General features: G+C 47.5%; 1 protein-coding gene across 1 annotated transcript in view; it reads left to right on the forward strand.

The window, feature by feature from the left end:
* Positions 1-654: 654 nt before the first annotated feature.
* LOC139264038 (fucolectin-4-like) overlaps positions 655-14,294 on the forward strand; it is a 43,157-nt gene continuing 29,517 nt past the window's right edge. The window contains exon 1 of the mRNA XM_070880137.1: positions 655-757. The gene's annotated coding sequence lies outside the window, so the exon portion shown is untranslated. The remainder of the gene's footprint in view (positions 758-14,294) is intronic.

Here is a 14,294-nt window from a genome sequence, read left to right on the forward strand (position 1 = left end):
TCTCTCTCTCTCTCTGTCTCTCTCTCTCTGTCTCTCTTTCTCTGTCGCTCTCTCTCTCTCTGTCTCAGTCTGTCTCTCCCTCTCTGCCTGTCTCTCCCTCTCTCTCTCTCTCGCTCTATCTCTCTCTGTCCCCCTCTCTCTCTCTCTCTCTGTCCCTTTCTCTCTCCCTCTCTCTCTCTCTGTCTCTGTTTGTCTCTCCCTCTCTCTCTCTCTGTCCCTCTCTCTCTCCCTCTCTCTCTCTCTCTGTCTGTCTCTCCCTCTCTCTCTCTGTCTCTCTCTCTCTCTCTCTGTCTCTGTCTGTCTCTCTCTCTCTCTGTGTCTCTGTCTGTCTCTCTCTCTGTCTGTCTCTGTCTCTCTCTCTCTGTCTCTGTCTCTCTCTGTGTCCCTCTCTCTCTCTCTCTCTCTCTGTCCCCCCTCTCTCTCTCTCTCTATCTCTGTCCGTCTCTCTCTCTGTCTGTCTCTGTCTCTCTCTCTCTGTCTATCTATCCCTCTGTCCCACCCATCTCCCCTCTCGATCCTTCTCTCTCTCTCTCCTTATCTCAGTTTCGGAGAACAGACAAGTGTTTGTAATTTCTCAGCCCCACTTGTCCTGTCCTCCTCTCTGTTGCAATGCATCGGAATGCAGGGTTTTGCCAGAGACCAATAGATTGGGCAACAGTGGGAACGAGAACAATGAGGGTTGTATAAATTCATCAGGAGGGGACAGCCAGCACTTTCACCACAGAGCTCTCTGCACACCGTGACCAAAACTCTGCAGGTAAGAGGGACCTATTCAAACCTCCAACACCGCTCCTTTCTGTAAACCCTGAGAAATACACCGAGTATGGCAGGACAACAGAGTGACACAGGGCACTGTCATTTACTGTGGGAGTCTGTCAATAATTACAGGGGTCTCCGGGAGTGTGTTAATATTTACAGGGGGTCTCCGGGAGTGTGTTAATATTTACAGGGGTCTCCGGGAGTGTGTTAATATTTACAGGGGGTCCCCGGGAGTGTGTTAATATTTACAGGGGGTCCTCCGGAGTGTGTTAATATTTACAGGGGTCTCCGGGAGTGTGTTAATATTTACAGGGGTCTCCGGGAGTGTGTTAATATTTACAGGGGTCTCCGGGAGTGTGTTAATATTTACAGGGGGTCTCCGGGAGTGTGTTACTATTTACAGGGGGTCCCCGGGAGTGTGTTAATATTTACAGGGGTCTCCGGGAGTGTGTTAATATTTACAGGGGTCCCGGGCATGTGTTAATATTTACAGGGGGTATCCGGGAGTGTGTTACTATTTACAGGGGGTCCCCGGGAGTGTGTTAATATTTACAGGGGTCCCCGGGCATGTGTTAATATTTACAGGGGTCTCCGGGAGTGAGTTAATATTTACAGGACTCTCCGGGAGTGTGTTAATATTTACAGGGTTCCCGGGAGTGTGTTAATATTTCCAGGGGGTCTCTGGGAGTGTGTTAATATTTACAGGGGTCTCCGGGAGTGTGTTAATATTTACAGGGGGTCTCCGGGAGTGTGTTACTATTTACAGGGGGTCCCCGGGAGTGTGTTAATATTTACATGGGTCCCCGGGCATGTGTTAATATTTACAGGGGTCTCCGGGAGTGAGTTAATATTTACAGGACTCTCCAGGAGTGTGTTAATATTTACAGGGTTCCCGGGAGTGTGTTAATATTTCCAGGGGGTCTCTGGGAGTGTGTTAATATTTACAGGGGTCTCCGGGAGTGTGTTAATATTTACAGGGGTCCCCGGGAGTGTGTTAATATTTACAGGGTGTCTCCGGGAGTGTGTTAATATTTACAGGGGTCTCCGGGAGTGTGTTAATATTTACAGGGTGTCTCCGGGAGTGTGTTAATATTTACAGGGGGTCTCCGGGAGTGTGTTAATATTTACAAGGGTCCCCGGGCATGTGTTAATATTTACAGGGGGTCTCCGGGAGTGTGTTAATATTTACAGGACTCTCCGGGAGTGTGTTAATATTTACAGGGTTCCCGGGAGTGTGTTAATATTTACAGGGGGTCTCCGGGAGTGTCTTAATATTTACAGGGGGGGTCTCCGGGAGTGTGTTAATATTTACATGGGTCCTCCGGAGTGTGTTAATATTTACAGGGATTTCCGGGAGTGTGTTAATATTTACAGGGATCTCCGGGAGTGTGTTAATATTTACAGGGGGTCTCCGGGAGTGTGTTACTATTTACAGGGGGTCTCCGGGAATGTGTTAATATTTACAGGGGTCTCCGGGAGTGTGTTAATATTTACAGGGGGTCCCCGGGAGTGTGTTAATATTTACAGGGGTCCCCGGGAGTGTGTTAATATTTACAGGGGTCTCCGGGAGTGTGTTAATATTTCCAGGGGGTCTCTGGGAGTGTGTTAATATTTACAGGGGTCTCCGGGAGTGTGTTAATATTTACAGGGGACCCGGGAGTGTGTTAATATTTACAGGGTGTCTCCGGGAGTGTTTTAATATTTACAGGGGTCTCCGGGAGTGTGTTAATATTTACAGGGGTCTCTGGGAGTGTGTTAATATTTACAGGGGGTTCCCGGGAGTGTGTTAATATTAACAGGGTGTCTCCGGGAGTGTGTTAATATTTACAGGGTGTCTCCGGGAGTGTGTTAATATTTACAGGGGTCTCCGGGAGTGTGTTAATATTTACAGGGTGTCTCCGGGAGTGTGTTAATATTTACAGGGGGTCTCCGGGAGTGTGTTAATATTTACAAGGGTCCCCGGGCATGTGTTAATATTTACAGGGGGTCTCCGGGAGTGTGTTAATATTTACAGGGTTCCCGGGAGTGTGTTAATATTTCCAGGGGGTCTCTGGGAGTGTGTTAATATTTACAGGGGTCTCCGGGAGTGTGTTAATATTTACAGGGGACCCGGGAGTGTGTTAATATTTACAGGGTGTCTCCGGGAGTGTGTTAATATTTACAGGGGTCTCCGGGAGTGTGTTAATATTTACAGGGGTCTCTGGGAGTGTGTGAATATTTACAGGGGGTTCCCGGGAGTGTGTTAATATTAACAGGGTGTCTCCGGGAGTGTGTTAATATTTACAGGGTGTCTCCGGGAGTGTGTGAATATTTACAGGGGTCTCCGGGAGTGTGTTAATATTTACAGGGGTCTCCGGGAGTGTGTTAATATTTACAGGGTGTCTCCGGGAGTGTGTTAATATTTACAGGGGGTCTCCGGGAGTGTGTTAATATTTACAAGGGTCCCCGGGCATGTGTTAATATTTACAGGGGGTCTCCGGGAGTGTGTTAATATTTACAGGGGGTCTCCGGGAGTGTCTTAATATTTACAGGGGTGGTCTCCGGAAGTGTGTTAATATTTACAGGGGGTCCCCGGGAGTGTGTTAATATTTACAGGGGGTCTCCGGGAGTGTGTTAATATTTACAGGGAGTCTCCGGGAGTGTGTTAATATTTACAGGGGGTCTCCGGGAGTGTGTTAATATTTACAGGGGGGTCTCCGGGAGTGTGTTAATATTTACAGGGGTTCCCCGGGAGTGTGTTAATATTTACAGGCGGTCTCCGGGAGTGTGTTAATATTTACAGGGGGTCTCCGAGAGTGTGTTAATATTTACAGGGGTCTCCGGGAGTGTGTTAATATTTACAGGGGGTCTCCGGGAGTGTGTTAATATTTACAGGGGGTCTCCGGGAGTGTGTTAATATTTACAGGGGGTCCCCGGGAGTGTGTTAATATTTACAGGGGATCTCCGGGAGAGTGTTAATATCCACAGGGGGTCTCCGGGAGTGTGTTAATATTTACAGGGGTCTCCAGGAGTGTTAACATTTACAGGGGTCTCCGGGAGTGTGTTAATATTTGCAGGGGTCTCCGGGAGTGTGTTAATATTTACAGGTGTCTCCGGGAATGTGTTAATATTTACAGGGGGTCCCCGGCAGTGAGTTAATATTTACAGGTGTCACCGGGAGTGTGTTAATATTTACAGGGGGGTCTCCGGGAGTGTTAATATTTACAGGGGGTCCCCGGGAGAGTGTTAATATCTACAGTGGGTCTCCGGGAGTGTGAATATTTACAGGGGGTCCCCGGGCATGTGTTAATATTTACAGGGTGTCACCGGGAGTGTGTTAATATTTACGGGCGGTCTCCGGGAGTGTGAATATTTACAGGGGGTCTCCGGGAGTATGTTAATATTTACAGGGGTCTCCGGGAGTGTGTTAATATTTACAGGGGTCTCCAGGAGTGTTAATATTTACAGGGGTCTCCGGGAGTGTGTTAATATTTGCAGGGGTCTCCGGGAGTGTGTTAATATTTACAGGTGTCTCCGGGAGTGTGTTAATATTTACAGGGGTTCTCCGGGAGTGTGTTAATATTTACAGGGGCCGCTTGGAGATTGTTAATATTTACAGGGGTCCCCGGGTGTGTGTTCATATTTACAGGGGTCCCCGGGAGTGTGTTAATATTTACAGGGGGTCCCTGGGAGTGTGTTAATATTTAAGGGGGTCTCCGGGAGTGTATTAATATTTACAGGGGGTCCATGGGAGTGTGTTAATATTTATAGGCGCTCTCCGGGAGTGTGTTAATATTTACAGGGGGTCTCCGAGAGTGTGTTAATATTTACAGGGAGTCCCCGGGAGTGAGTTATTATTTACAGGGGTCTCCGGGAGTGTGTTAATATTTACAGGGGGTCCCCGGGAGTGTGTTAATATTTACAGGGGATCTCCGGGAGTGTGTTAATATTTACAGGGGGTCTCCGGGAGTGTGTTAATATTTACAGGGGGTCTCCGGGAGTGTCTTAATATTTACAGGGGGGGTCTCCGGAAGTGTGTTAATATTTACAGGGGGTCCCCGGGAGTGTGTTAATATTTACAGGGGGTCTCCGGGAGTGTGTTAATATTTACAGGGAGTCTCCGGGAGTGTGTTAATATTTACAGGGGGTCTCCGGGAGTGTGTTAATATTTACAGGGGGGTCTCCGGGAGTGTGTTAATATTTACAGGGTTTCCCCGGGAGTGTGTTAATATTTACAGGCGGTCTCCGGGAGTGTGTTAATATTTACAGGGGGTCTCCGAGAGTGTGTTAATATTTACAGGGGTCTCCGGGAGTGTGTTAATATTTACAGGGGGTCTCCGGGAGTGTGTTAATATTTACATGGGTCCTCCGGAGTGTGTTAATATTTACAGGGGTTTCCGGGAGTGTGTTAATATTTACAGGGGTCTCCGGGAGTGTGTTAATATTTACAGGGGGTCTCCGGGAGTGTGTTACTATTTACAGGGGGTCTCCGGGAATGTGTTAATATTTACAGGGGTCTCCGGGAGTGTGTTAATATTTACAGGGGTCCCCGGGAGTGTGTTAATATTTACAGGGTGTCTCCGGGAGTGTGTTAATATTTACAGGGGTCTCCGGGAGTGTGTTAATATTTACAGGGGTCTCTGGGAGTGTGTTAATATTTACAGGGGGTTCCCGGGAGTGTGTTAATATTAACAGGGTGTCTCTGGGAGTGTGTTAATATTTACAGGGTGTCTCCGGGAGTGTGTTAATATTTACAGGGGTCTCCGGGAGTGTGTTAATATTTACAGGGGTCTCCGGGAGTGTGTTAATATTTACAGGGTGTCTCCGGGAGTGTGTTAATATTTACAGGGGTCTCCGGGAGTGTGTTAATATTTACAGGGGTCTCCAGGAGTGTTAATATTTACAGGGGTCTCCGGGAGTGTGTTAATATTTGCAGGGGTCTCCGGGAGTGTGTTAATATTTACAGGTGTCTCCGGGAGTGTGTTAATATTTACAGGGGCCCCTTGGAGAGTGTTAATATTTACAGGGGTCCCTGGGAGTGTGTTGATATTTACAGGGGTACCCAGGAGTGTGTTAATATTTACAGGGGGTCCCTGGGAGTGTGTTAATATTTAAGGGGGTCTCCGGGAGTGTGTTAATATTTACAGGGGGTCCATGGGAGTGTGTTAATATTTACAGGAAGTCTCTGGGAGTGTGTTAATATTTACGGGGGGGTCTCCGGGAGTGTGTTAATATTTACAGGGGGTCTCCGAGAGTGTGTTAATATTTACAGGGGTCTCCGGGAGTGTGTTAATATTTACAGGGGTCTCCGGGAGTGTGTTAATATTTACAGGGGTCTCTGGGAGTGTGTGAATATTTACAGGGGGTTCCCGGGAGTGTGTTAATATTAACAGGGTGTCTCCGGGAGTGTGTTAATATTTACAGGGTGTCTCCGGGAGTGTGTGAATATTTACAGGGGTCTCCGGGAGTGTGTTAATATTTACAGGGGTCTCCGGGAGTGTGTTAATATTTACAGGGTGTCTCCGGGAGTGTGTTAATATTTACAGGGGGTCTCCGGGAGTGTGTTAATATTTACAAGGGTCCCCGGGCATGTGTTAATATTTACAGGGGGTCTCCGGGAGTGTGTTAATATTTACAGGGGGTCTCCGGGAGTGTCTTAATATTTACAGGGGTGGTCTCCGGAAGTGTGTTAATATTTACAGGGGGTCCCCGGGAGTGTGTTAATATTTACAGGGGGTCTCCGGGAGTGTGTTAATATTTACAGGGAGTCTCCGGGAGTGTGTTAATATTTACAGGGGGTCTCCGGGAGTGTGTTAATATTTACAGGGGGGTCTCCGGGAGTGTGTTAATATTTACAGGGGTTCCCCGGGAGTGTGTTAATATTTACAGGCGGTCTCCGGGAGTGTGTTAATATTTACAGGGGGTCTCCGAGAGTGTGTTAATATTTACAGGGGTCTCCGGGAGTGTGTTAATATTTACAGGGGGTCTCCGGGAGTGTGTTAATATTTACAGGGGGTCTCCGGGAGTGTGTTAATATTTACAGGGAGTCTCCGGGAGTGTGTTAATATTTACAGGGGTCTCCGGGAGTGTGTTAATATTTACAGGGGTCTCCGGGAGTGTGTTAATATTTACAGGGGTCTCTGGGAGTGTGTGAATATTTACAGGGGGTTCCCGGGAGTGTGTTAATATTAACAGGGTGTCTCCGGGAGTGTGTTAATATTTACAGGGTGTCTCCGGGAGTGTGTGAATATTTACAGGGGTCTCCGGGAGTGTGTTAATATTTACAGGGGTCTCCGGGAGTGTGTTAATATTTACAGGGTGTCTCCGGGAGTGTGTTAATATTTACAGGGGGTCTCCGGGAGTGTGTTAATATTTACAGGGGTCTCCGGGAGTGTGTTAATATTTACAGGGGGTCCCCGGGAGTGTGTTAATATTTACAGGGGGTCCTCCGGAGTGTGTTAATATTTACAGGGGTCTCCGGGAGTGTGTTAATATTTACAGGGGTCTCCGGGAGTGTGTTAATATTTACAGGGGTCTCCGGGAGTGTGTTAATATTTACAGGGGGTCTCCGGGAGTGTGTTACTATTTACAGGGGGTCCCCGGGAGTGTGTTAATATTTACAGGGGTCTCCGGGAGTGTGTTAATATTTACAGGGGTCCCGGGCATGTGTTAATATTTACAGGGGGTATCCGGGAGTGTGTTACTATTTACAGGGGGTCCCCGGGAGTGTGTTAATATTTACAGGGGTCCCCGGGCATGTGTTAATATTTACAGGGGTCTCCGGGAGTGAGTTAATATTTACAGGACTCTCCGGGAGTGTGTTAATATTTACAGGGTTCCCGGGAGTGTGTTAATATTTCCAGGGGGTCTCTGGGAGTGTGTTAATATTTACAGGGGTCTCCGGGAGTGTGTTAATATTTACAGGGGGTCTCCGGGAGTGTGTTACTATTTACAGGGGGTCCCCGGGAGTGTGTTAATATTTACATGGGTCCCCGGGCATGTGTTAATATTTACAGGGGTCTCCGGGAGTGAGTTAATATTTACAGGACTCTCCGGGAGTGTGTTAATATTTACAGGGTTCCCGGGAGTGTGTTAATATTTCCAGGGGGTCTCTGGGAGTGTGTTAATATTTACAGGGGTCTCCGGGAGTGTGTTAATATTTACAGGGGTCCCCGGGAGTGTGTTAATATTTACAGGGTGTCTCCGGGAGTGTGTTAATATTTACAGGGGTTTCCGGGAGTGTGTTAATATTTACAGGGGTCTCTGGGAGTGTGTTAATATTTACAGGGGGTTCCCGGGAGTGTGTTAATATTAACAGGGTGTCTCCGGGAGTGTGTTAATATTTACAGGGGTCTCCGGGAGTGTGTTAATATTTACAGGGTGTCTCCGGGAGTGTGTTAATATTTACAGGGGGTCTCCGGGAGTGTGTTAATATTTACAAGGGTCCCCGGGCATGTGTTAATATTTACAGGGGGTCTCCGGGAGTGTGTTAATATTTACAGGACTCTCCGGGAGTGTGTTAATATTTACAGGGTTCCCGGGAGTGTGTTAATATTTACAGGGGGTCTCCGGGAGTGTCTTAATATTTACAGGGGGGGTCTCCGGGAGTGTGTTAATATTTACATGGGTCCTCCGGAGTGTGTTAATATTTACAGGGATTTCCGGGAGTGTGTTAATATTTACAGGGATCTCCGGGAGTGTGTTAATATTTACAGGGGGTCTCCGGGAGTGTGTTACTATTTACAGGGGGTCTCCGGGAATGTGTTAATATTTACAGGGGTCTCCGGGAGTGTGTTAATATTTACAGGGGGTCCCCGGGAGTGTGTTAATATTTACAGGGGTCCCCGGGAGTGTGTTAATATTTACAGGGGTCTCCGGGAGTGTGTTAATATTTCCAGGGGGTCTCTGGGAGTGTGTTAATATTTACAGGGGTCTCCGGGAGTGTGTTAATATTTACAGGGGACCCGGGAGTGTGTTAATATTTACAGGGTGTCTCCGGGAGTGTTTTAATATTTACAGGGGTCTCCGGGAGTGTGTTAATATTTACAGGGGTCTCTGGGAGTGTGTTAATATTTACAGGGGGTTCCCGGGAGTGTGTTAATATTAACAGGGTGTCTCCGGGAGTGTGTTAATATTTACAGGGTGTCTCCGGGAGTGTGTTAATATTTACAGGGGTCTCCGGGAGTGTGTTAATATTTACAGGGTGTCTCCGGGAGTGTGTTAATATTTACAGGGGGTCTCCGGGAGTGTGTTAATATTTACAAGGGTCCCCGGGCATGTGTTAATATTTACAGGGGGTCTCCGGGAGTGTGTTAATATTTACAGGGTTCCCGGGAGTGTGTTAATATTTCCAGGGGGTCTCTGGGAGTGTGTTAATATTTACAGGGGTCTCCGGGAGTGTGTTAATATTTACAGGGGACCCGGGAGTGTGTTAATATTTACAGGGTGTCTCCGGGAGTGTGTTAATATTTACAGGGGTCTCCGGGAGTGTGTTAATATTTACAGGGGTCTCTGGGAGTGTGTGAATATTTACAGGGGGTTCCCGGGAGTGTGTTAATATTAACAGGGTGTCTCCGGGAGTGTGTTAATATTTACAGGGTGTCTCCGGGAGTGTGTGAATATTTACAGGGGTCTCCGGGAGTGTGTTAATATTTACAGGGGTCTCCGGGAGTGTGTTAATATTTACAGGGTGTCTCCGGGAGTGTGTTAATATTTACAGGGGGTCTCCGGGAGTGTGTTAATATTTACAAGGGTCCCCGGGCATGTGTTAATATTTACAGGGGGTCTCCGGGAGTGTGTTAATATTTACAGGGGGTCTCCGGGAGTGTCTTAATATTTACAGGGGTGGTCTCCGGAAGTGTGTTAATATTTACAGGGGGTCCCCGGGAGTGTGTTAATATTTACAGGGGGTCTCCGGGAGTGTGTTAATATTTACAGGGAGTCTCCGGGAGTGTGTTAATATTTACAGGGGGTCTCCGGGAGTGTGTTAATATTTACAGGGGGGTCTCCGGGAGTGTGTTAATATTTACAGGGGTTCCCCGGGAGTGTGTTAATATTTACAGGCGGTCTCCGGGAGTGTGTTAATATTTACAGGGGGTCTCCGAGAGTGTGTTAATATTTACAGGGGTCTCCGGGAGTGTGTTAATATTTACAGGGGGTCTCCGGGAGTGTGTTAATATTTACAGGGGGTCTCCGGGAGTGTGTTAATATTTACAGGGGGTCCCCGGGAGTGTGTTAATATTTACAGGGGATCTCCGGGAGAGTGTTAATATCCACAGGGGGTCTCCGGGAGTGTGTTAATATTTACAGGGGTCTCCAGGAGTGTTAACATTTACAGGGGTCTCCGGGAGTGTGTTAATATTTGCAGGGGTCTCCGGGAGTGTGTTAATATTTACAGGTGTCTCCGGGAATGTGTTAATATTTACAGGGGGTCCCCGGCAGTGAGTTAATATTTACAGGTGTCACCGGGAGTGTGTTAATATTTACAGGGGGGTCTCCGGGAGTGTTAATATTTACAGGGGGTCCCCGGGAGAGTGTTAATATCTACAGTGGGTCTCCGGGAGTGTGAATATTTACAGGGGGTCCCCGGGCATGTGTTAATATTTACAGGGTGTCACCGGGAGTGTGTTAATATTTACGGGCGGTCTCCGGGAGTGTGAATATTTACAGGGGGTCTCCGGGAGTATGTTAATATTTACAGGGGTCTCCGGGAGTGTGTTAATATTTACAGGGGTCTCCAGGAGTGTTAATATTTACAGGGGTCTCCGGGAGTGTGTTAATATTTGCAGGGGTCTCCGGGAGTGTGTTAATATTTACAGGTGTCTCCGGGAGTGTGTTAATATTTACAGGGGTTCTCCGGGAGTGTGTTAATATTTACAGGGGCCGCTTGGAGATTGTTAATATTTACAGGGGTCCCCGGGTGTGTGTTCATATTTACAGGGGTCCCCGGGAGTGTGTTAATATTTACAGGGGGTCCCTGGGAGTGTGTTAATATTTAAGGGGGTCTCCGGGAGTGTATTAATATTTACAGGGGGTCCATGGGAGTGTGTTAATATTTATAGGCGCTCTCCGGGAGTGTGTTAATATTTACAGGGGGTCTCCGAGAGTGTGTTAATATTTACAGGGAGTCCCCGGGAGTGAGTTATTATTTACAGGGGTCTCCGGGAGTGTGTTAATATTTACAGGGGGTCCCCGGGAGTGTGTTAATATTTACAGGGGATCTCCGGGAGTGTGTTAATATTTACAGGGGGTCTCCGGGAGTGTGTTAATATTTACAGGGGGTCTCCGGGAGTGTCTTAATATTTACAGGGGGGGTCTCCGGAAGTGTGTTAATATTTACAGGGGGTCCCCGGGAGTGTGTTAATATTTACAGGGGGTCTCCGGGAGTGTGTTAATATTTACAGGGAGTCTCCGGGAGTGTGTTAATATTTACAGGGGGTCTCCGGGAGTGTGTTAATATTTACAGGGGGGTCTCCGGGAGTGTGTTAATATTTACAGGGTTTCCCCGGGAGTGTGTTAATATTTACAGGCGGTCTCCGGGAGTGTGTTAATATTTACAGGGGGTCTCCGAGAGTGTGTTAATATTTACAGGGGTCTCCGGGAGTGTGTTAATATTTACAGGGGGTCTCCGGGAGTGTGTTAATATTTACATGGGTCCTCCGGAGTGTGTTAATATTTACAGGGGTTTCCGGGAGTGTGTTAATATTTACAGGGGTCTCCGGGAGTGTGTTAATATTTACAGGGGGTCTCCGGGAGTGTGTTACTATTTACAGGGGGTCTCCGGGAATGTGTTAATATTTACAGGGGTCTCCGGGAGTGTGTTAATATTTACAGGGGTCCCCGGGAGTGTGTTAATATTTACAGGGTGTCTCCGGGAGTGTGTTAATATTTACAGGGGTCTCCGGGAGTGTGTTAATATTTACAGGGGTCTCTGGGAGTGTGTTAATATTTACAGGGGGTTCCCGGGAGTGTGTTAATATTAACAGGGTGTCTCTGGGAGTGTGTTAATATTTACAGGGTGTCTCCGGGAGTGTGTTAATATTTACAGGGGTCTCCGGGAGTGTGTTAATATTTACAGGGGTCTCCGGGAGCGTGTTAATATTTACAGGGTGTCTCCGGGAGTGTGTTAATATTTACAGGGGTCTCCGGGAGTGTGTTAATATTTACAGGGGTCTCCAGGAGTGTTAATATTTACAGGGGTCTCCGGGAGAGTGTTAATATTTGCAGGGGTCTCCGGGAGTGTGTTAATATTTACAGGTGTCTCCGGGAGTGTGTTAATATTTACAGGGGCCCCTTGGAGAGTGTTAATATTTACAGGGGTCCCTGGGAGTGTGTTGATATTTACAGGGGTACCCAGGAGTGTGTTAATATTTACAGGGGGTCCCTGGGAGTGTGTTAATATTTAAGGGGGTCTCCGGGAGTGTGTTAATATTTACAGGGGGTCCATGGGAGTGTGTTAATATTTACAGGAAGTCTCTGGGAATGTGTTAATATTTACGGGGGGGTCTCCGGGAGTGTGTTAATATTTACAGGGGGTCTCCGAGAGTGTGTTAATATTTACAGGGGTCTCCGGGAGTGTGTTAATATTTACAGGGGTCTCCGGGAGTGTGTTAATATTTACAGGGGTCTCTGGGAGTGTGTGAATATTTACAGGGGGTTCCCGGGAGTGTGTTAATATTAACAGGGTGTCTCCGGGAGTGTGTTAATATTTACAGGGTGTCTCCGGGAGTGTGTGAATATTTACAGGGGTCTCCGGGAGTGTGTTAATATTTACAGGGGTCTCCGGGAGTGTGTTAATATTTACAGGGTGTCTCCGGGAGTGTGTTAATATTTACAGGGGGTCTCCGGGAGTGTGTTAATATTTACAAGGGTCCCCGGGCATGTGTTAATATTTACAGGGGGTCTCCGGGAGTGTGTTAATATTTACAGGGGGTCTCCGGGAGTGTCTTAATATTTACAGGGGTGGTCTCCGGAAGTGTGTTAATATTTACAGGGGGTCCCCGGGAGTGTGTTAATATTTACAGGGGGTCTCCGGGAGTGTGTTAATATTTACAGGGAGTCTCCGGGAGTGTGTTAATATTTACAGGGGGTCTCCGGGAGTGTGTTAATATTTACAGGGGGGTCTCCGGGAGTGTGTTAATATTTACAGGGGTTCCCCGGGAGTGTGTTAATATTTACAGGCGGTCTCCGGGAGTGTGTTAATATTTACAGGGGGTCTCCGAGAGTGTGTTAATATTTACAGGGGTCTCCGGGAGTGTGTTAATATTTACAGGGGGTCTCCGGGAGTGTGTTAATATTTACAGGGGGTCTCCGGGAGTGTGTTAATATTTACAGGGGGTCCCCGGGAGTGTGTTAATATTTACAGGGGATCTCCGGGAGAGTGTTAATATCCACAGGGGGTCTCCGGGAGTGTGTTAATATTTACAGGGGTCTCCAGGAGTGTTAACATTTACAGGGGTCTCCGGGAGTGTGTTAATATTTGCAGGGGTCTCCGGGAGTGTGTTAATATTTACAGGTGTCTCCGGGAATGTGTTAATATTTACAGGGGGTCCCCGGCAGTGAGTTAATATTTACAGGTGTCACCGGGAGTGTGTTAATATTTACAGGGGGGTCTCCGGGAGTGTTAATATTTACAGGGGGTCCCCGGGAGAGTGTTAATATCTACAGTGGGTCTCCGGGAGTGTGAATATTTACAGGGGGTCCCCGGGCATGTGTTAATATTTACAGGGTGTCACCGGGAGTGTGTTAATATTTACGGGCGGTCTCCGGGAGTGTGAATATTTACAGGGGGTCTCCGGGAGTATGTTAATATTTACAGGGGTCTCCGGGAGTGTGTTAATATTTACAGGGGTCTCCAGGAGTGTTAATATTTACAGGGGTCTCCGGGAGTGTGTTAATATTTGCAGGGGTCTCCGGGAGTGTGTTAATATTTACAGGTGTCTCCGGGAGTGTGTTAATATTTACAGGGGTTCTCCGGGAGTGTGTTAATATTTACAGGGGCCGCTTGGAGATTGTTAATATTTACAGGGGTCCCCGGGTGTGTGTTCATATTTACAGGGGTCCCCGGGAGTGTGTTAATATTTACAGGGGGTCCCTGGGAGTGTGTTAATATTTAAGGGGGTCTCCGGGAGTGTATTAATATTTACAGGGGGTCCATGGGAGTGTGTTAATATTTATAGGCGCTCTCCGGGAGTGTGTTAATATTTACAGGGGGTCTCCGAGAGTGTGTTAATATTTACAGGGAGTCCCCGGGAGTGAGTTATTATTTACAGGGGTCTCCGGGAGTGTGTTAATATTTACAGGGGGTCCCCGGGAGTGTGTTAATATTTACAGGGGATCTCCGGGAGTGTGTTAATATTTACAGGGGGTCTCCGGGAGTGTGTTAATATTTACAGGGGGTCTCCGGGAGTGTCTTAATATTTACAGGGGGGGTCTCCGGAAGTGTGTTAATATTTACAGGGGGTCCCCGGGAGTGTGTTAATATTTACAGGGGGTCTCCGGGAGTGTGTTAATATTTACAGGGAGTCTCCGGGAGTGTGTTAATATTTACAGGGGGT

The sequence above is a fragment of the Pristiophorus japonicus genome, chromosome 5 (assembly GCF_044704955.1).
Source record: "Pristiophorus japonicus isolate sPriJap1 chromosome 5, sPriJap1.hap1, whole genome shotgun sequence".
Lineage (NCBI taxonomy): Eukaryota > Metazoa > Chordata > Chondrichthyes > Pristiophoridae > Pristiophorus > Pristiophorus japonicus.